Source organism: Protopterus annectens, chromosome 10.part0, assembly GCF_019279795.1.
Source record: "Protopterus annectens isolate FY-2018-M chromosome 10.part0, PAN1.0, whole genome shotgun sequence".
NCBI lineage: Eukaryota > Metazoa > Chordata > Ceratodontiformes > Protopteridae > Protopterus > Protopterus annectens.
Genome location: NC_056744.1, coordinates 1316198451 through 1316222339, shown reverse-complemented (window position 1 = coordinate 1316222339; position 23889 = coordinate 1316198451). Strand labels below are relative to the sequence as shown.

At 33.4% G+C, this 23889-nt stretch overlaps 1 protein-coding gene across 1 annotated transcript in view; it reads right to left on the bottom strand.

Moving 5' to 3' along the window:
- The window catches only part of LOC122814271 (coagulation factor XIII B chain-like), a 573198-nt gene that overhangs the window by 432308 nt on the left and 117001 nt on the right, over positions 1-23889 (bottom strand). The gene's annotated exons all lie outside the window — the stretch shown is intronic.

The following is a 23889-nucleotide window of genomic DNA, read 5'->3' as shown; positions in this document are numbered from 1 at the left end:
GAGTCATTTGCCATCCTTGCTGCCTTTATTGTGATTTGCACCAGTTTTCTGTGGCTGACTGGAATAATTGATGAAGGCGGAATGAAAGACATTGAACTTGATTATGTTCCTGATGTGAGCCTAGTGACTGCTACGGAAAGATTTTATGACTGTTTGAAGAGCCAAAATAACCCACTTTTAAGAGGTAGGATAACATCTGAGGATATGCCCCCTGCGAATATTGATATTGACTTTACACAGCTACTGACAAATGTGCACATGACTGAGAATGACATCTTTAAATTAAAATGTTTGCAAACCCAATGGTGCCACCTTGAAGCTTGCCTTGAGTGCCTGACTTGAAAATGTTTGCCAGGACTGTTATGCTAAGGTTAATTTCTAAACATGTTAGGGCATAATTCTTGCAATGTTTTAAAAAACCCTGGCACTTTCCAACTTTTAAACCATACCACTTTAGAAGCCTTTTGTAAAATGTGTGAGAATGATTTCTATTCAGCTGCTTTAAAAAATGTGAGAACAAGTACAGATTTAAATGTGGATGAAAGGAAGGCCTTAAAGTCATTGCAGACCAATGAGACTGTTATAATTAAACCTGCAGACAAAGGGGGTCCAGTTGTTGTGAGGGACCATGAATACTATATAAAATTTATGACTGTGTTAGAAAATGATAATGTTTATAAAAAAATTAACAAGTGGATAGGATGGTTTCAAAAATTTATGATGTATTATATGACACCTTACTATACAGAAGTATTACTTTAGACCTTTCAATTATTTTGTTGTAGATAATCTAGTAGTCCCTCTTATGTACAGACTTCCTAAGATTCATAAGCATCCCACACACCCACCATTTTGACCTATTGTTTCAGGAAGTGGATGGTGTACAGAGCCACTATCTATTTATATAGAGAAATGTTAAAGACCTGTACTGAATATGAATGAACATGTTTTGAGGGACTCTAAATATTTTTTTTGAAAGATTTGTATAAATTTGTTAATGAATGGAAAAACCTAGTGATGATTTGTTGTTAGTTACAGCGGATGTCTGCTCACTATTCACAGTTATACCGAATATTACAAGTATGGAAATGTTAAGATACTACTTAATACAACACGGGTCTTATGAGCATGTGGGTATAGAAATGATTTGTATGCTCATGGAGATTATACTTGAGAATAACATCTTTAGGTTTAGTCAACAAATTTACTTTCAGAGAGAATGTGTGTGCCTGGGTACATCAATTGCAAATAGTTATGCCAATTTAGTAATGGCCCAAAGGGAAAATACATCATTCCTTAAGACTTCTAATTGGCAGCAAGTGGTCTTTTATAGATGGCTTATGGATGATCTTTTTTGCTATGGGAAGCTACGGAAATGGAACTACATTTATTTGTTGATTTTCTTAATACTAGTACATCCTTCCTAAAATTCCATATGAATGTATCATGTAAGGAAGTAAATAATTTGGATGTGAAGGTGTTCAAGACGTCTTATGGACTTTTTAGTACTACTCTTTATAGAAAGGACTGTACTATGAACAATCTCCTACATTGAAGGAGTATGCATTCTGGACATATCTTCAGGAATATAGTGAAAGGCCAAGGTATGAGGATGTCCAGGTTGAACCCTGATGATGCTATTTATGAAGCTTTTATCTGTTGTTTGAGAGATTGATTGAAAGAGAGAGGTTATAGAGAACAAGAAGTTGATAGTATACTGCAGAATGTTTGTTATTTATGACCAGCAACAGCTAAACCTTATTTTGCTCCCTTCGAAGAGCATTTAGATTATGCTACAAATAAGAATGATATAGTATGCATGCCAATGCATTATACTGGTAATGCTAATGTAATAACTGATGTGATGAAGAAATACTGGCCTATTTTAACTAGTAATGCTGAAATTAGGAATATTGTAGGGGATCAACTGGGTTTTTCTTTAAAAAACAAGAAATCCTTAAAACGCATGCATGAATGAGACTTTTGCTACGCTTCACTGTAATAGATGTAATTTTTGTAGTTACATATATTCATCTGGGTCTTTTGAACACCCAGACATGATGAGAGTGTTCACGTTCAAGGTGAATGTAGATTGTCGTTCCTTAAATGTAGTTTAGTTAGCTGTATGTCAAGAATGCACATGTTTTTATGTGGGAAAGACCAACAGACATTTGACAGACTGCATTAAGGTGCATATATATAATATTACGAAGAAGTCCCACAATAATGCCCTGGCCAAACACATTAATGAATATGGTATAACACATGGGTTTAAATATTTGGTGATACAGAAAATGGTTTTAAATGAATGGAGGGGGGGGCATTGAGAACTGGACTAAGGCCAATGAGATCAGATGGATAATAAGGCTAAGGGCCGATACAGGTCGAGAACTTAATGAGAAAATATCTTTGAAGCTTTTTCTTAAAGCCAGATCATTGAATAGATGAATATATGAACATATATTTATATATATATATATATATATATATATATATATATATATATATATATATATATATATATATATATATATATATGTACACACACACATATATTTTCTATTTTTTATCTTTTATTCTTTATGTATGGCTGTAGATAAGAATGTATGATTTTTTATATAGGAATGCCTCTATAGGACTATTAGGGTGGATGTGCTTTTGATGTTATTGCTAGCTGTTTCATATGTGTAATTCAATGTATTTTACCATTGGTTACTCCTTGATTGATGTTATATATATATACAGTTTAATTCAATTGTTACTATGGAACATCTGAGGAAGCAGTAGTGTTACTGTGAAAGCCCTAACATTGGTAATAAAGTTTCTTTGTTTTTTTTTTTAATAAAGATTTTATAAAGTTGATTTTTTGCTGTCTGATTGGAGCTGTAACAGCCACATTCCTTTGACTCAGTCTCATGTGTTTGCTGGATATCTGATAATAGTGTATGTATCTACAGGTAGTTGAAGGAATCAGTGGGTATACCTGCCTCACAGCAGTTAACTTTTCACCTTCACTCCTGACTCGTATGCCTTCTCTATAAAGTCTACATGTTATTTTTGTGATCATGTGGGTTTTCACTTGGCTCATTGAGTATCTCAAATGTACACTGTGAGATGAATAGGCAATAAAATGGGCATGCAGAACAAATATCATTTATTAAATTTTATTTTGATGCTGTGCATTAAATCTCCCGCTCCAAACACACACACACACACACACACACACACACACACACACACACACACACACACACACACACACACACACACATATGGTGTAGCTCTGCTAGGCATTTAACAAGTCAATATTCCCAGATCATTCCTAAAAGCAATTGATTTTACCTTTTACATTTGAATGCTCCTCAAGATGCTCAATATACAAAAAAGGCACTACAGATATGTTACCTGCACCACCATCTTCTGTAGTATCAACTTCAGTCTGACTGCATTTTAGAAAGAAGTATATCTCATTGTGTAAAGTTTTTGCAAGTAGGTATTAACATATATCATGGTATACATATTATGTATGCTGCATCCCCTTTTTTGTATTTGCAATAGAAATGTATTTTAGATATGTCTATGAGAAACAATGTATTATGTTGTACTGACCACTTAACATATCCTTAACTTCTTTCTAAGCATTTCATTGTTTTTTCCATTAGAAAGTCTTCGTAGTTTTTGCTATGAGAGTTGTGGTCTTTTTTATAAGATTCTTGAGTATATGGATAATTATTTTCCCTTGTCCTTTAGATTGCTATAGTACAGACTGGAAATTCTATGTCTGAATTCCCTGTCATGCATGATCCTTCTGAATTCACAGCTTTTGTCATTCAGGGTATTACCATGACTTACATAAGGCATATATATCACACAGATGCTGTGGACTTTAATTAATTACTTTATTCTTAATTATTTTATTTCTCATTTGTTAACTTAAAGGACCATTTTCACATTCAGCCCAAGGATGTACTATAAGAACTCATAACTAATATAGAAAGCCATGCAGTGTTCAATTTACAAAAAAATGTTTCTATTGTTATAATAGCAATGCTGTAGCTATTAACAATCTATTGTCACTATCTATACATGAATTAGGCTATGTAGACAAAAATGTACAAAATATTTAACATTTAGCTGAGGAACATGAGGGAGAGTTGAAAACAGTCAAAGGAAGATAAGGAAAGAGTATAGTTCTGAAAGTGAAGTAGAGTGACTGGGCCATAATAGATTCAGTCTGGGAGATACAAATTTATCTAGTGAAAGAAGTGAACAAAAGTTTTGGACTGAGTAGGGTCTTAAGTAGGAGGAGTGAATTTGGTCATTGCTTTGTTCTGATAACACATATAGGTGATGTTACAGTGAGATTAAAAAAATAGGTGATAAGACTTATTGTATTGTTTTTTGTGAAGAAAATATTTTAGTTGGTTATAGAATTCCTGGTTGATGGAGCATGATGGGATAATTAATGGGAGAGAGTCCCTGGTAGGTGGTAGAATAGAAAGGCTATGGTCTGTGGTATGTAATCTTTTTCTGTGGGTAATTAGAGAGGAGGGTCATTAGATTGTGAACATATCGCTCCTTGTTTGCTTTTTCTTTTCCATGAGTCCTTTCTTGCAAGTTTTGCAAGTTTGTCCCACAGGTTTGGAAGGAGGCCAATGCTTTTCCCATACTCGGGGTGGGTGGACATCCTCGGTGGATAACTAAAGGCCTGTATTTTGGGTAAATGTTTTGAAATGGTATTATTAAAATTAATATCTGATTAATTAAACTGTAGACAAGACTTTATATCAAACTGTAGACAAGACTTTATATCAACATGGTTTTGAAGTGCACCTACTTTTTCTTACAAATCTAGACAGTTTTACCAGTCATTCTGAGAAGCATTAGAAGCTAGTCTGCCAGTAGATGGAGTTTATCGAGATCTTGCAAGAGTGTTTGATACAGTTCAGCATCATGCAATTATGAGATGAGAAGAACAGAAATATTTATGTAGATAGATGGGAAGATAATTGGCTATATAAAAACAATGTCAAGTATTCTTCCTCGATCCAGTAAGATCTAAGTAATTATATGGATGATTCTGAAATAGGTTCAGTAATTACTTCTGTTAATGATCAGCTTAATACGTAAAGATATATGGACAGTTTGGTGTCCGAGGCCACATTATGTGATATGGAATTCATTTCCAGGAAAACCAGAGCTATTCACTATGGATCATCTAATCAAGGTTACTCTTATGCAATAAAAGATACTATCCTGTGAGAAGTTGATTCCATTAGGGATTTGGGAATTAAAATTGATAAACATCTCAATTTTGACCCATACTTAGATGTAATTTAGAGATGTTACAGTGAAATTAAAAATGTCTTAGGTACCATCACTTGCAGGGAAGAAATTGTTTTACTCCCTGTCTATAAATAGGTGATAAGACTTATTGTAGAATAAGCACCCTTCTGTAGTTAAACTCATTTATATATAATTAGGCTGGAAATGATTCAGCAGCATTTTACCATGCAAATTAAGGATCTAAAGAGCCTGTGTTATAAAATCACAGCAGAGAGATGGACATTTTTTCTGTTATTATATACTAGACATTGTTTATGTTCCTAAAAAATTACTGTTACTTCGTGTTATATTTTACCAGTGTTGATGTGCATTGATCATGGGGTTATAAAGGTTAATTTGCTGATAGATTATTCTGCCAAACTGAAATCTAAGCCAATGCACAGAAGATTAATTGCAGATTATATGGGAACTAAACAGTCATTATGGAAAACTAATTGGAATGATGCATTCAGTGGAAAAACTACAGAAGGACTCTGAAAAGTTTTGAAATAGAAATTGTTTGAGTGCAAAAAAAAGGATCTAGGCATACAACATCAACAGTATATATATGATTAAGATGAGAGATAAAAAATATATATAAAAATGAAAAGAGGTCAAACTACAACTTCTAAAACGGAAATAAACAAGCTGGACAAACAAATGATTCATACTGTAAGACAAGATCAAGAAAAATTTGAAAAAAATGTATATAAAGATATTGAGCATAATAGGAAACTGCTTTATAGATACTCAAGATGTGAAGGAGTGGGGGCATGGCCAAAGATGTGCCTTGCATAGCAGCACTTTCTCTCAGCTCTGCCTTATCATTTCTTTTATGACAGGAATTTTTATTTAAAACTAACTAAAAAACATTTTTTATATATTTAGTTTCATTTAATAGTCTACTAGATTAGTATTAAAATATTTTTTAAGTTTTTTTAATGTTTCCTGTCAAAAAATAAGCGACAAGTTTCTGGCATCTGGATTCAACACGAGCTTTACAAAATCCTCTCATCAGGACTCAGCAAAAAAAAAGAGTTTCAAACTCTTTTAACTACTATTCAGGAACTATCCACAAAAATTGACAGAATGGATATGAAGATTGATGTTTTTAAAGAAAATACTTCTCAACAAATGGAGACTTTACATCAAGTCCTTAAGGAGAAGAAGAAACAAATTACAGGTATTGAAACATCTTTAAATGACATGGATAGCAGAATGCAACAAAATGAACATAATTTAGAATTCCTTCTGAAGCAAAATTCCCTGCTTCAAGCTGAAATAGATGATCTTGAGAATAGATCTCGAAGAAATAATATCAGGATCTTTGGGCTGCCAGACAATCTAGAAGAAAATAATTTGGAGAAATTTTTAACCTCATGGCTACCAGATATTTTACAGCTTCCTGAAGCACTTTCTTTTAGTATAGAAAGAGCTCACAGGTCTCTATATACATCCAAATTTACCAGAAGTAATCCCACAAAATCTGTCATAGTCAAATTTCTATCAACTCATGATAAAGAAATAGTTTGGAAAACTGCTTGCTCTAAGTCACCTATTACATACAAAGATAACATCATACATTTTGACAATGACTATTCTACATCTGTCATAACTAAAAGGAAACAATTCCTACCATTACTTAAAGAACTAAAAAAATGCACAAATAAAATCTCACCTGCTTTTCCCCTGCAAGGCTGAAAATCTTCCTTCAAGATGGTCCTAAGACTTTTGAGAAACTAGATGCAGCTATCAAATACATTAAATCTAACAAAATTTTGGAAAAAAATAGACAAAATGGACTGGGCTAGTTCCAGTCTTAAAAGAATTGCTGAAAATGGAACCTGGAAAACAGTTGATCACAAAAGGAAACTTAAAAAATAACTTTGTTACAATATGATTTTTATTTTCTTTTTCCTTACATAAGAATTTTTTCTTATGACCCAGTAGTCCGGAAAAATGAAAATGGATCAACAGGTGAGTGTTGATGTATTCTTTATTATGTTGTGTTTTTGGCTTATGTTTCTTACTGAACAGTTTATTAGATTTTCATAATTGCCTTTAGTTTCTTGCTTTATCATTTATCTTTACTAATAATTTTTAGTTCTCCTTATTATAGTTATTTCTTAAAAATCATAGTATATATTAGATATTTAGTTACTTTAAAATATACTCTTTTATTAAAGAGAAAAAATATCTGTTTATTTTCACTTGCTTACATATGCCTTTGAATACATTGACTGCATTATTTAAATTTGTTTTTGTTTACTGATACTAAGTAGCTGCATATTATTGGGATTCTATGGTATACAGTTTTTCCCTTTATTTCATTAACCTGGTGCATATATAAAAGGTTTAAGATTCATATTTCATTTAGTCTTCACTTCCCTTAGCATACAATTTAACTTTTGGTATATGTTTTTGAGTAGCTCCTGGCATTTAGTGATAGCTATCTGGTTGATAATTCTTTATACTGATTTATAGTTTTTTTTTTCTTGATTCATTGCTTGTTTCAGTATGGGGCTGTTGAATGCATGCATTTGATTATGGTTTTGGAAAAGTGTATTCTCATATCTTTGGGATTATATTGTCTTTTGTTAGTTTGGGCATAGTGGCTTTATTTGATACTCTTTTTATGGTATTGTGTTCATTTGCTTAAGCCCTGTTCATTGGTGGCTTTAGGCTTGTGATGGATGTTAGAGCATGGTAGATCCATGAGTTGTTTCCCTTTTTTTGTTTTTTCTTTTCACCTCTCTCTCTCTGCTGTTTCACAGAGTGAAGCAACAAAGTGTTGCTGGAGTGTCCTGAGAGCCTCTCGAGACTTAGGATACCCTCAGATGTTGTCTGAAATGCCTGCTGCTTCCCGCTGAAGATTTGGATAGTGCTCACGCTTTTTGCAGCTTGGAGACAGAACCACATGCATTACTGAACTTCTCTGATGAGCCATACAGCATCATCTTCAGCTTGGTGGCTGTTGTTAAAAGGAAGTAACTGTTTCTTTTTTTTCTTCTCTTCCTTGTTTGGACTATACAGCATGAAAAACTCAGTTTTTGCAGTCTACAAAAGGTAAAATCATCGCTAAATAAGTAACAAAGACTTTGATGCCTGCGAGCTACATTTTATTTTAACATAGAAAGTAACCAATATAGTTACTTATTTAGTAAGTAGAGAGGGGTTGTTTTGATGTAATATTAAAGCAACAAGAATAATTTCTCTAGTAAAATGATTATACATGTTTTAAAAATACTAATACTACTGCTGGAATTCACTTGCATTGTTGAGAATTTAATTAATGTTTAGATATTCTTACTGGCTATGACATGTAATTAATAGTTATTTATATACTGTTGCATCTAATTTTGTTATGGATACTGTTTGTTTTTTAAATAACAAGTGCCACAGATGATATTTAATATGTTGCACATTACATGATATGCTTAGAGTTTTAAAAAACAAGTATATTAGATTCATACTTTCTGTATCTCTGAGTATGTATATGCAAATATTTATAAGCAAGTACATACTGGAAAAATCGTGTCCATTTAACTATTACATATTTGTTTTATATCTGTTGTCTAGGATTCTCCTACAGAGCTGATAAGCTTTTTTTTCTTCAGTGGAGACCAAAAGAAAAATGTCCCATTATGTTATGCATTAATCATTATTAATTAGTTTAAAGCAGACGTGGTGCAGTTTTATTACAAGATATAAAGTAGCAGTACAAACTTATTTAATCTTAATAGTTGGGTTTATACAGTACTATGTTATTAGTACTCTTGTGTTACTTATTAGATATGTAAAGATTAGAAGCAACAAAAATAGCTGAGCGCAATCTATACATAGCTTTTTAAATCTTTACTATAGTGCTACTTTTGTTATCTGTAACTTAATATTTATGTAAGTTTAGTAAATAGAGTTGGTTCTTTCCTGTTGTATATTTAAGGATGGTATAACTCTTGTTAAAAGCTTGTAAAACAGTAATTATTTTATTCATTCTAGACTTATAGTTAAAATTCTTACTTTAAATAGATTTTTGGTTTGCCTTTATTGGTTATATCCTCTGTTAATTCACATTATATCTTACAAGTGACTAGTTTATTATATGTCTTGGTTATAATAGAATAACTTAAATATTTAAAAGAAAATCTGGATATATCCATTTATACAGTTACATTCTTGTTTCCAAATAACTTTGTTATATTACTTCTTATATAATATGATGTATTTTTGTAGTGAGTTATGTAATATAGATTTATTATCTTAGTAAAAGCATTACTCTATAGTTTTAAAAATAATTTAATTTTAATTTCCTGATTATATTTCACTAAATATAGCATATAACTGAAAACTAGGTTGCAATAACAAAAATTATTAACATTAGAAGTAAAATGTTCTTTATTTTTTCTCCTTTTTTTCCACCTGGTGATTTGGAATTTAGTATTATGCTGACAAATTCACTTATTACTAGCCCTAAGAGTTACTTTTCTTACTTGGCTAATGTATTAACTCTTACATTTTTGATAACTTTAAATATGGAAGTCTTTAATACAACCTTTGCAATTTCACATTCTTATAGTATGGCTAATTTATATTAGTCTTTTGTTAACTTATAGCATGTTAATCTTTGTTGCAATTCAATTTAAGTTATCTTGTTTATTAGTCAATTTAGCATAAACTATTTGATAACTTCTTCCTTTTCATAATACAGACAGTATTATTCATAAGCTATGTTCTTAATTATGAACTAGTTCACACTCAGGTGGAGTTTGACAGAAACTTGCTGCTAATAGGTCAGTTAATTTGAGTTATTAATGAGACTCAAATTAGGAGTGTATAACTCCAGGTGGATTTTTGAGGGATTTATTGTTATAAAATGATGTTATTATTTCTTGATAGCACACTTTATGATGTTCACTAAAACAAGTATAGAAAACTGTTATTTATATATTCATATAATTTCAATTTTAGATATTTTTACCTATGTTTCATACTGTATATATTGCTGTATCTCCAACATTTTGCTAGTTTCATCTCATAGTTCTAAGTTTACTGAAAGTTCAAATCAGTATATAATACTCATCAATACTCTTAAAATATGACATTTTTACATTGTATTTCCCTTAACATAAATGGTTTGAATAACCCTAACAAGAGAAGATCTTTAAATAAATATCTCCAGTTAAATAACTCACAATTAATCTTTCTGCAAGAAACAAATTTGTTAGAGGGTGATGTTTCCAAGTTAGAATCTAAATCCTTTTCAATACTCAGTAGCTCTCAGCACTCTAAAAAAAAAAAAAAAAAGAGGTGTTGCAATACTTTGGAATAACAAATTACCACAACCTAAAATTATAGATTCATACAAAGATAATAAAGGTATGGTAGCTTGGGTCTACCTGACAACACCGAAAGCTCAAAAGGCCGACAACAAGATCACTGTCACCACAACAATGAAAGTGCAAAAACACGACAGTTCACATGCCCGATAAATCATAATCCCGACAGTTAACAAAACAAAACAAATTCTCCGTTCCAAAAAACACACACACAACACAAGTGCACCAAAAACCTGATAAATCCACACTTAACCTTACATACACAACTATCTATGCATGAACCTTAACCCAAACCCTAACCCTAAGGTCCATCACTATCGCACTCTTACCTTACCCACACCCTAACCCTAAAGTCCGTCACTATCTCACCCTTACACAGTTGTGCTCATTTTGCATGTCAATGTTTTCAGCGTCAGGATTTCCACTTGTCGGGTATTTCTGCTGTCAGTCTTCCGGTGTCTGTCATCTCATTGTCGATGATTTCGCTTGTCGGCCTTCTCAGGCAGACCCTGAAGCTTCTATTGTCATAGAGTTTAATAACTTAGTCTTCACTCTAATTAACATGTACTGGATTCCTGGCTTTGGACAGAGCTCATCACAGCAACATATAGATCATATTATTCAATTCTCTAAAGGCAATATTATATTAGCTGGAGATTTTAACTGCATTTTCGATAGCTCAGACTCTACTTCTAAAGACAGTAGAAAAGTTTCAAGTTCAGCCAAACTTCTAAAAGAATTTACAAATTCATTTTTATTGAAGGACATTGATAATTACGCTGACCTAAAATCATTAGGCTATTCTTTCTTTTCACACAAACATCACTTATTCTCAAGAATAGACAGACACTTTATCTCCAATAGCTTAACTGATTCTTTAAGTAATGTGAAAGTTATTACTTGTCCCATTTCAGATCATAACTCTATAACCTTTGATATACATATTTATACTCGTAACAATGTTCAGATAAAACCATACCAGCATATATCACTAAATTAAAAGATTTTAACACCTTTATATTAGAAGTTCATAATTTTTTAGAATGTAATGCCAATAATAATACATCTGAAATTTTCATATGGGATGCTATGAAGGCATATTTGTATGGCAGAATAATTGACTGGTATAAAAAAATACTTTTATGGGATAAAGATTTAAAAGAGATACAAACTAAGCTTGATATCTTGAACCTTTAGTTATCAAAAAATCAACTAGAAAAATCCAAATTAGAAGAAATAAAAATCATAAATAAGAAATATCTTGAAATTTTAAACCATAAAACCATGATTAGTCTTGAAAAATGTAAATTTATTAATTTTTCAATAAATCCCAGATCGTTGAATATTTTAGCCAATAAAGTAAAATGATTAAGCAAATGTAATCATATTAAGGAAATATATTCACCTCATTTAAAAAAGGTACTTGACTTACATAACATCTTAAATGAATTTAGAGATTTTTTTCTTAAGCTTAACCAATCTCCTGCAGAAAGATATTCATGCTTTTCTTAATAAAAACACTAAAAAATTAACAGAAGAACAAACCAAGCTATTTGATAGACAAATTACATTAAAAGACATTCAAGAACAAATTAATATACTCAAACAAAGCACCCGGTAATGATGGTATTATCCCAGAAATATACAAAATTTTACTGAATGAAGCTCTAACATTGTTACTTTCAGTTTTTAATACAATACAAAATAATAATACCATCCCTCCATCTTGGAAATATACATTTATTTCTCCCATTTTAAAGTCTGAAAAAGACCCTACAAAATGTAATTCATATAGACCTATATTGTTATTAAACACGGATTATAAAATGTTTATGTCCATATATGCAAAGAGGCTTAAAGATTTTCTTCCCAACTTAGTAGATGAGGACCAAACAAGTTTCATAGGTTCATAGGTTCATAGGTTCATACTAGGCTATCTGCCCGAGGGCATTTACAAGCCTAGCCCATAGTTTTGTGGCTTACGCCACCCCTTTAGTTTGAAGAAACTATGCCCAATATTTTGCTGTGCCTCTGTCGAGCAGTGACACCGAGGTAATCCCTGGGGTGTATCTGCGATCTCCCATCCATTGGTCAAGATTCCTCTTGAACAAGGCCAGTGAGGTGCTCTGCCTCACATATACCAGAATTTTGTTCCACAGCATGGGGAGTCTTTGGGTGATGAATCTATCCCTCCAGCACGTCCTATTAATAACCGTGTCGAGGTTTAAGTCTCCCGCCCTTGTGGCTCTGAGGGATCTAGATTTTTTGAGGTGAAGCATGTTCATCAAATCTGGGTTTGACATGGCCTTGTATGTCAGGCACAGGTCACCTCTGAGCAAGTGGTAGGCAACTGAATAGAGCTGGAGTTCTTTCAGTCGGGCAGCATAAGACAGATTTTTGAGACCCTTTATCCTTTTGGTGAGGAACTTTTGTGGCCTCTCCAGCTGCTGCAAGTGTTGGGTCAGATACATTCCGAATGGGGCATTGTACTCAATCATTGGTCTGATGAGTGATGAGTATAGGGAGACTATGACCTCCCTTGATCTAGATGTGAATCCCTTCATGATAAGGTGGGAAATGTAGAAGGTCTTCCTAACTATTTTAGCAATATGAGTGTCGAATGAAAGGCTACTGTCAACCTGGGTCCCCAGGTCTCTGATATCTTCTTCTGTGCTCAGTGGATTGCCACCTATATGGTAGCTAGGGGTAACCTTGTTTTTCCTGAAGGGTATGACTATGCATTTCTTGGCATTTAACTTCAGGCCATGGCTCTGGCACCAGTTATCCGTTTCTGTGAGACCCTTCTGAAGGATATCTGTGTCAGATGTGTTTTTGACAACGGCGCCCAGTTTGCAGTCATCTGCAAACTTTGTCAGTCATAACCCTCCTGTGTTTGCTTGTACTTCAGAAAAGTAGATGCCAAACAAGAGTGGGCCCAGGACTGAGCCCTGTGGGACACCACTTGTGACAGGCTTTGAGTCTGACATGGCGCCAGCAACTCTGACCCTGTGGGTTCTGTCACTCAGCCAGTTTGCAACCCATCTTGTGATGTATGGGTTTACATTTAAGCTGATGAGTTTTTCAATGATACCCGAGTGGGGTATTGTATCGAAGGCCTTCTCCAGGTCGAGGTAGGCTGTATGGACTGCCTTTCCCTCATCAATGGCCTTGGTGACTGTCTCGAAAAAGTCAACCAAGTTTAAAAGGCATGATCTGCCCTTGACAAAGCCAAACTGGGTTGGATCCAAAGTCTGCAAATTCCCTATGTCTTTATTTATGAGATCCATTATGATCCTCTCCATGGCTTTGCAGATAAGGCTTGTCAAGCTAATGGGACATTAATTTCCAGGGTCGGTGGAGGCACCGCCTTTGTGAAGTGGGACCACAGTCACTGTGCGCCACTCCCTGGGTACGTATCCGGAGGTGAGACTAAGATTAAACAGCTGTCCTAACTGCGGGTTTAATTCCTCATTGAGTTCGTGGAGCACACTGCCGGGGACACCATCAGGTCCCATGGATGCTGTGTTTTTTGCCTTGGAGAGAGCAGTTCTCACCTGGGCATTGGAGATGTTTGGGGGGCTACAATCATTTAGTATAGATATCTCTCCTTTTGGGGGGAAGGGGGGGGGAGAAGTTTGCACTGAACCTATCAGCCAGTATGTTGGCAATGTCTGTAGGATCAGTAGTCTTCACATCATTTTGAACTAATTCTGAGCATATCTGGGAGTTCCCTCCCAGGTTACTAACATAGCTAAAGAATGCCTTATGATTGTCTTTTGAGTCCTTAGCTATTTTTCTCTCAAAATTAGCTTTGGATGATTTGATGAGAGCTCTTAGCTTTTTACTTATAGTGATCAGCGGTGTTTTACCTTTTAAGGATTTTGATCTATCTTGTAGTAGCTTCCTCCTTTTGTTGTAGAGTTTGTTTATGGCTGGGGTCCACCAGACTGGACGCTTGCCTTTGGTACAAAGAGTCTTTGTTTTGCTTGGGATTGCCTGATCCATGCAGCCCTGCAGGTGCTGGTAGAAGGCATTTGTAAGTGATTCAGCGGTTTGAGTAATGTTTACCGCCAGCTCGGGGGCCTTAAAGGAGACCACACTAGTCTTTAGAAGTGTGAAGTCGGCTTTCGAGAAGTTTTTTACTGTGGTCTTTTTTATTTCAGGTGGGGGCAGGATGAGGACCTCCAGCGAGATTAGTTTGTGATCTGATCTCACCAGTGAGGGGTATACTTCCGGTGTTGAACATTGTGCTCCCATGTTCGTGATGATGAGATCAAGTATGTTTTCCCCTCTTGTGGGGATGGTGACTAGTTGTTCCATGGCATTTTAGTTTATGAATTCCAGGAACTTTTGGGCTAGAGTGTTTGGGCTTGAGTAGTGTTCCCAGTCTATATTAGGGTAGTTGAAATCACCTAGTATGATGGTGTTTGGAGATACCATTATCCCCTCCAGTGTTTTCAGGAAGGCCATGTGAGGTTCCTGAGTTTGCGAGGGTGGCCTGTAACATGCTACAAATTGCAGAGCAGTCTTGCCTATGGTTAATTGCACCTGGATGGTCTCTGATGCATTGTGCATTGCCAACAATCTTGAGGTGTGGGTGTCCTTGATGAATATGGATACCCCCCCTCCTTTCTTGGTATTGTCCGGATTTTGGGGCCAGAACGCATGATATGAGGTAAAACCTGATCGTGCTGGGGTGCTCTCAGGAGCCTTGAACCAGGTTTCTGTCACAGCACAGACATCGATGTCCTCCATACTGAGAAGGGCCTCGAGTGCGTGCATCTTGAGGTTGAGACTTCTGGCATTGAGCAGCATTACCCTTAGTTTTTTTTCTTTATTGTGTTCTAGGGTGGTAGGTTTAGAATTTGAGCCTTGCCTAAAAAAGGTACTATGGGGGTGGCAAGAGCCTTTGCCAAAATCTGGAATCCCAGGGGTGACAGGTGCAAGCTGTCCCTTGCAAAGCAGCGTGGCTTGTCCAGCATGTCATCCCAGGCAGACAGACATTGGATCCCCTTTGAATGACACCAGAGTTTAAGCCAATTGTTAAAGCTGATCATCTTATCTCTGTATTGTGGCATCATTCTTGGTGAAGGTAGGATACTGCTCAAGGTCAGGGTCATACCTGCTTGGGCTACATAATCAGAGAGCTCCTCAATGTCTCTTTTCATGTAGTCCAGGGAGGTACGTCTCAGGTCGTTTACACCAGCATGGACAATGACTGAGTCGTACTTGTACCTGCTGTTGAGAGACCTGAGTGCTTGCGTTATGTGGCGGATTCTAACACCCGACAGGCAGCTTACTGTGACCTTCTCCTTACTCAGTCTGGTGAGTGGGACGTCAGTGTGTCTGACTATGGAGTCACCAATGACTAGTGTGTCTGGCACTGTGTTTGGCCTTATGGGCTGTGACTGCTTGACACTCTGACTGTGTGGTCTATGTGTTGCAGGTGTTGTGTTCTGAGGTGGTAGTTGTTTGGGTGTCTGCTTTGGTGGCCTCTGCTGTTTTGGTAGATTTTTGATCAGAGCCTCCAAGTATGTCTTTGTGTGTTTATGTGTATGATTTGAGGTTGTGATGGTACTATGTGAGACTGGGTCTATAGTGTGTGTGGTTACCTTCTCCTCCTGTCTGGCCTTGCCAGACCTATGTTGAGAGAGCTCAGCCTCTAGTTTGGCTGTATAGTTGCATCTCTCGCATGTATTTGTGTTTTGTGGGAGGAGGAGATGGTTGTCTGTGTACATGAGGCAATTGTAACATTGCCTCAATATTCCCAGGTTCACCAGCTGGGCAGGAGAGGACATTAGCAACTGATCCCTCGACGTGCTAGAAGGAATAGACAAAAAAAACTTAAAAAGGTTCCGGGAGATGTGGGTGACCGAGAAATGGGGTTTGACTTTTTGGGGTACTATCTATAACAAGAGTGCTGTATCAAGATGATAAGTACTGTAGGAGCAAGTGCTGGGCTTTACAGACGGAGAATAGTCTACTTTGGAGTCAAGTAGAGATAAGCTTTTTAGTTATAGGATACGCTGATTAGATCAGTAGTATAGTTCGAGGAAGGTAGTTTTAAGGGAAAATTTGAAGAGTGGACTTTAGGTAGCCCGAATAGTTTAAACCTGGTTAACCGCCGCTACCCTAGTGTGCAACGGTGGCAGCTCCACGCTAAAGAGCGCTTTATAGCAGGGGGCTGGAAAAGACAGGAAATGGAGAAACACAGGAACCAAGACAAAGCCCAGGGATCAGCAAAATCTGGTCTCTGGAACAGTAGTTAGGAAAGTATGGAAAACAAAGATATTTTTTTTGTTTTTTTTTTCAAGATTTTTTTTTTTTACAGAAAGGCAGAAAACACAATAAATGCCATAATTTTCAACTAATTGCTATCAACAGCTAGTACACTTGAGTGTATTAGCCTGTAATTTAACTTTTAAGCAAAACTTAAATTAGCAAGTGCAGTAAACAGTTTGAGCTTATAAATACAGTAAAAAGAGTGCAAACTTCGATAAAACAAGCAAAAACAGTGGTCGAAAGTTTCAAAAGGTCGAAAAAGCCAAGAAAAATACTTAAAATCTGGAAAGGTAGTCTTTTCTGGTCTCTGCTGCTACAGGACCACTGCTGGCCACCACGAGGAGCTGTGTTGAGTTCTCAATAGCTGAAAAAGCCCGCCAAAGCGCGCTTTATAGCAGGGGGATGGAAAAGACAGGAAATTACCCAAAATGGCCAATAAACTACAAGTTACTGCCTTAAACCACTCCTCTAAGGACAAACAGGCAGCTCAGTACTCCCCACTCTCACTGGTGAGTAAAGAAACCTCCCCCTGACCAAACAAGGAAAATGGAGAAACACAGGAACCAAGACAAAGCGCAGGGATCAGCAAAATCTGGTCTCTGGAACACTAGTTAGGAAAGTATGGAAAACAAAGATATTTTTTTGTTTTTTTTTCAAGATTTTTTTACAGAAAGGCAGAAAACACAATAAATGCTATAATTTTCGACTAATTGCTATCAACAGCTAGTACACTTGAGTGTATTAGCCTGTAATTTAACTTTTAAGCAAAACTTAAATTAGCAAGTGCAGTAAACAGTTTGAGCTTATAAATACAGTAAAAACAGTGCAAACTTCGATAAAACAAGCAAAAACAGTGGTCAAAAGTTTCAAAAGGTCGAAAAAGCCAAGAAAAATACTTAAAATCTGGAAAGGTAGTCTTTTCTGGTCTCTGCTGCTACAGGAACACTGCTGGCCACCACGAGGAGCTGTGCTGAGTTATCAATAGCTGAAAAAGCCCGCCAAAGCACGCTTTATAGCAGGGGGCTGGAAAAGACAGGAAATGACCCAAAATGGCCAATAAACTACAAGTTACTGCCTTAAACCACTCCTCTAAGGAAAAACAGGCAGCTCAGTACTACCCACTCTCACTGGTGAGTAAAGAAACCCCCCCCTGACCAAACAAGGAAAATGGAGAAACACAGGAACCAAGACAAAGCCCAGGGATCAGCAAAATCTGGTCTCTGGAACACTAGTTAGGAAAGTATGGAAAACAAAGATTTTTTTTGTTTTTTTTTCAAGATTTTTTTTTTTTTTTTACAGAAAGGCAGAAAACACAATAAATGCTATAATTTTCGACTAATTGCTATCAACAGCCAGTACACTTGAATCATCACAAATTCCCTCCTTTCATAACTTTAAAGATCTTCTCTTGGAGGTATTCAGGTTACAATCAATGACAATTAAGTCTAGATCTTCTAGGAATACAGTAATGTATACTCAATGGTTGAATATAATTTATTTATTAGAAAATTAATAACTTAAAACTATTAACCTAATCTTATTCACTTGTTTTAATGTAATTTATTTACCTATAGTATAGTGGACATTGATGTACATAGTTCATTGTCTTTTTTTTATATTAGTGTTTAAGTTTTTTTATCTTTAATATCAAAAAATATGCTCAGTTTTCTGTTAATAATTGTATCTTTAAGAAATTATTTTAATAAAATGTATTTAAAAAATAAGATGTGAAGAAATTATTAAATTGTGTGCAGATTCTAATGAATAGAACAACTTCTAATGAATAAAACAACTTTTGATAATATTAAAAGAATAATAACCTTAATTGAATCAACTAAAAACTTACAAAATAACCTAACTATAGTTAGTTTAGACATAAACTGTGCTTTTGACACAGTTAGTTGGGATTACCTTTTTATTCTCCTACAGGAACTTAAGTTTTCAAATAATTTTATAAATCGTATCACCCAGTTATATAAAGGTTCTAAAGCGTATGTCAGAATCGATTCTAATATATCTCAGCCCATACCTATTACTAAAGGGACTAAACAAGGTTGTCATTTATCCCCTTTTTTATTTACTTTAGTTATGGAACCTTGGGTGAACATGATTAGAGGAGATAGTAATATTAAAGGTTTTGATATAAGTCTTAATAAAACTTCAAAGATTCAGTTGTTTGCAGATGACATTCTGATTACTTTGGGAGCTAAAAATCCAACAATTTAGGAATTATTTGATGATATAGATTACTTTCAAAAAAACTCAGGTCTTAAATTTAACCATAATAAAACACAAATTCTGTTAACTGGCCCAAAAATTATAATATTCAAAATAAATATGAAAGATATATACCACAGTCCCAACATATAAAATATTTAGGTATAATAATAGCCAATAATATAAAAGAAATACAAAAACTGATTTTTGACAATAGCTTAATAGAAATAGACAAACTAATACAGAAATGGTCTAAAATAAAATTCTCAATAGAAGAGAAACTATCATAAAAATGATACTTCTTCCAAAAATCTTATGCATAGTTCAATATATTTCCATTCCTTCACCTTATACAATAATTAGAAAGTTTAATACCATGATTAAAAATTTCTTTGGTACCCAATTAAACCTAGGATATCTTTATCGTATCATATGTATAGCTGAAATAAAGAAGGTATTGCATTTCCAAATTTAGAAATATATTCAATTTCTTCAGTTATTAAGACTATTTTGTACCTTATAGATAGCAATTACTCAGCAAAATGGAAAGATTTTATTCTATCTTCGTCACACAATTTAAAAAATAATAATAATCTCTTTAAGTTAAATCTAGTAAATAACATATTCATATGGAAACTAAAGGAATAGTTTACTCTTTGCCTCACCCACAATTTTATATCAAACTATATCAATATTATTTTAAAATCATTTAAAAATTTCATTCTTAGATTTCAATCATATGAAGGTTGGTTATTCCTTATTTTCCCCATAGCATAGTCACAGGGGATTATTTTCTCTACAAATGTTCATAAAATGTCAATATTTGAACAAAATCATTTGATTTATTGGCATAAAATGTTAAAAAGTAGTGAACTGAAATCCATTGATCCTTTACTGGAAGAGAATGACCTAGATTCATCATTATGGCTTGACTTACAAGAAGCCAGAAATTATATTAAAATAGATTTGATTTAATACCTTCTTCAGTTAAAAATAATTTTAATTTCCAAACACATTCATTACTTCATTGCTATTACTCAACAGAATAACTTAATTAAAATTAGCTGTTCAAATATATATAAAACTGTCAAATCTGATCTAGATATATTTCCTGATAATTATTGGAAATACTTTTCTGACATTAATAATAATAACCCTTTGGATAAGGATAAATCAAATTTTCTTCAGTCAGCAGGTAAAACTACATCATCACTTAAACGGAGAACCTTTACCTGGAGATTTTTAAATAGATCTTTCTTCACCACATATAACATAAATAAGATATATAAAGACAATATTCTTTGTTGGAGATGTATGAAGGTTCAGAATGCTGATTGGTAACACATTTTTTATGATTGTTTGCACTTGAAAAAATTCTGGGAGGATATTAATAATTTCTTGCAAGCAATATTTACTGATAATTTTCTTCTTACTAAATCATTAGCTTTATTTAATTTTCCAATCCCAACTTGTGTTAAAACTAGTAAATATTGGCTTCTTTGGTCTGTGCTGTCCATAGCCAGAAAAGAAATTACTAAGAATTGGAAATCATCACAAATTCCCTCATTTCATAACTTTAAAGATCTTCTCTTGGAGGTATTCAGGTTAGAATCAATGACAATTAAGTCTAGATCTTCTAGGAATACAGTAATGTATACTCAATGGTTGAATATAATTTATTTATTAGAAAATTAATAACTTAAAACTATTAACCTAATCTTATTCACTTGTTTTAATGTAATTTATTTACCTATAGTATAGTGGACATTGATGTACATAGTTCATTGTCTTTTTTTTATATTAGTGTTTAAGTTTTTTTATCTTTAATATCAAAAAATATGCTCAGTTTTCTGTTAATAATTGTATCTTTAAGAAATTATTTTAATAAAATGTATTTAAAAAATAAGATGTGAAGAAATTATTAAATTGTGTGCAGATTCTAATGAATAGAACAACTTCTAATGAATAGAACAACTTTTGATAATATTAAAAGAATAATAACCTTAATTGAATCAACTAAAAACTTACAAAATAACCTAACTATAGTTAGTTTAGACATAAACTGTGCTTTTGACACAGTTAGTTGGGATTACCTTTTTATTCTCCTACAGGAACTTAAGTTTTCAAATAATTTTATAAATCGTATCACCCAGTTATATAAAGGTTCTAAAGCGTATGTCAGAATCGATTCTAATATATCTCAGCCCATACCTATTACTAAAGGGACTAAACAAGGTTGTCATTTATCCCCTTTTTTATTTACTTTAGTTATGGAACCTTGGGTGAACATGATTAGAGGAGATAGTAATATTAAAGGTTTTGATATAAGTCTTAATAAAACTTCAAAGATTCAGTTGTTTGCAGATGACATTCTGATTACTTTGGGAGCTAAAAATCCAACAATTTAGGAATTATTTGATGATATAGATTACTTAAAAAAAACTCAGGTCTTAAATTTAACCATAACAAAACACAAATTCTGTTAACTGGCCCAAAAATTATAATATTCAAAATAAATATGAAAGATATATACCACAGTCCCAACATATAAAATATTTAGGTATAATAATAGCCAATAATATAAAAGAAATACAAAAACTGATTTTTGACAATAGCTTAATAGAAATAGACAAACTAATACAGAAATGGTCTAAAATAAAATTCTCAATAGAAGAGAAACTATCATAAAAATGATACTTCTTCCAAAAATCTTATGCATAGTTCAATATATTTCCATTCCTTCACCTTATACAATAATTAGAAAGTTTAATACCATGATTAAAAATTTCTTTGGTACCCAATTAAACCTAGGATATCTTTATCGTATCATATGTATAGCTGAAATAAAGAAGGTATTGCATTTCCAAATTTAGAAATATATTCAATTTCTTCAGTTATTAAGACTATTTTGTACCTTATAGATAGCAATTACTCAGCAAAATGGAAAGATTTTATTCTATCTTCGTCACACAATTTAAAAAATAATAATAATCTCTTTAAGTTAAATCTAGTAAATAACATATTCATATGGAAACTAAAGGAATAGTTTACTCTTTGCCTCACCCACAATTTTATATCAAACTATATCAATATTATTTTAAAATCATTTAAAAATTTCATTCTTAGATTTCAATCATATGAAGGTTGGTTATTCCTTATTTTCCCCATAGCATAGTCACAGGGGATTATTTTCTCTACAAATGTTCATAAAATGTCAATATTTGAACAAAATCATTTGATTTATTGGCATAAAATGTTAAAAAGTAGTGAACTGAAATCCATTGATCCTTTACTGGAAGAGAATGACCTAGATTCATCATTATGGCTTGACTTACAAGAAGCCAGAAATTATATTAAAAATAGATTTGATTTAATACCTTCTTCAGTTAAAAATAATTTTAATTTCCAAACACATTCATTACTTCATTGCTATTACTCAACAGAATAACTTAATTAAAATTAGCTGTTCAAATATATATAAAACTGTCAAATCTGATCTAGATATATTTCCTGATAATTATTGGAAATACTTTTCTGACATTAATAATAATAACCCTTTGGATAAGGATAAATCAAATTTTCTTCAGTCAGCAGGTAAAACTACATCATCACTTAAACGGAGAACCTTTACCTGGAGATTTTTAAATAGATCTTTCTTCACCACATATAACATAAATAAGATATATAAAGAAAATATTCTTTGTTGGAGATGTATGAAGGTTCAGAATGCTGATTGGTAACACATTTTTTATGATTGTTTGCACTTGAAAAAATTCTGGGAGGATATTAATAATTTCTTGCAAGCAATATTTACTGATAATTTTCTTCTTACTAAATCATTAGCTTTATTTAATTTTCCAATCCCAACTTGTGTTAAAACTAGTAAATATTGGCTTCTTTGGTCAGTGCTGTCCATAGCCAGAAAATAAATTACTAAGAATTGGAAATCATCACAAATTCCCTCTTTTCATAACTTTAAAGATCTTCTCTTGGAGGTATTCAGGTTAGAATCAATGACAATTAAGTCTAGATCTTCTAGGAATACAGTAATGTATACTCAATGGTTGAATATAATTTATTTATTAGAAAATTAATAACTTAAAACTATTAACCTAATCTTATTCACTTGTTTTAATGTAATTTATTTACCTATAGTATAGTGGACATTGATGTACATAGTTCATTGTCTTTTTTTTATATTAGTGTTTTAGTTTTTTTATCTTTAATATCAAAAAATATGCTCAGTTTTCTGTTAATAATTGTATCTTTAAGAAATGATTTTAATAAAATGCATTTAAAAAATAAGATGTGAAGAAATTATTAAATTGTGTGCAGATTCTAAAATGTATTCTTAGACACAACAGATTATCGATATATTTACAAAATAGTATGTTAAGCAGCTTGGCTCCACAAAGGGGGTGATAAGTTGCCCTAGTGACATCCAGATAATCTCAGACACTGAAATCAAATTAAATTATATTGAAGAAGAACTAAGCAAACTGGATCCAAACAAAGTACAGCGAGGAGACCAAATTAGTAATAATGACCTGAGACCACTTCAGCATGTACTTACAGTACCATTATATCTATTATTTACTAGGTTGTGTAAATATAGGGAGATTCCTTATGATTGGAGACATGCGCTTATTAAACCTGTCTTTTTGGGAACGGGAAGGAAAACAAACCAAGAGTCATATAGACCCTTAAGTCTATTTTCATGTTGTGTAGA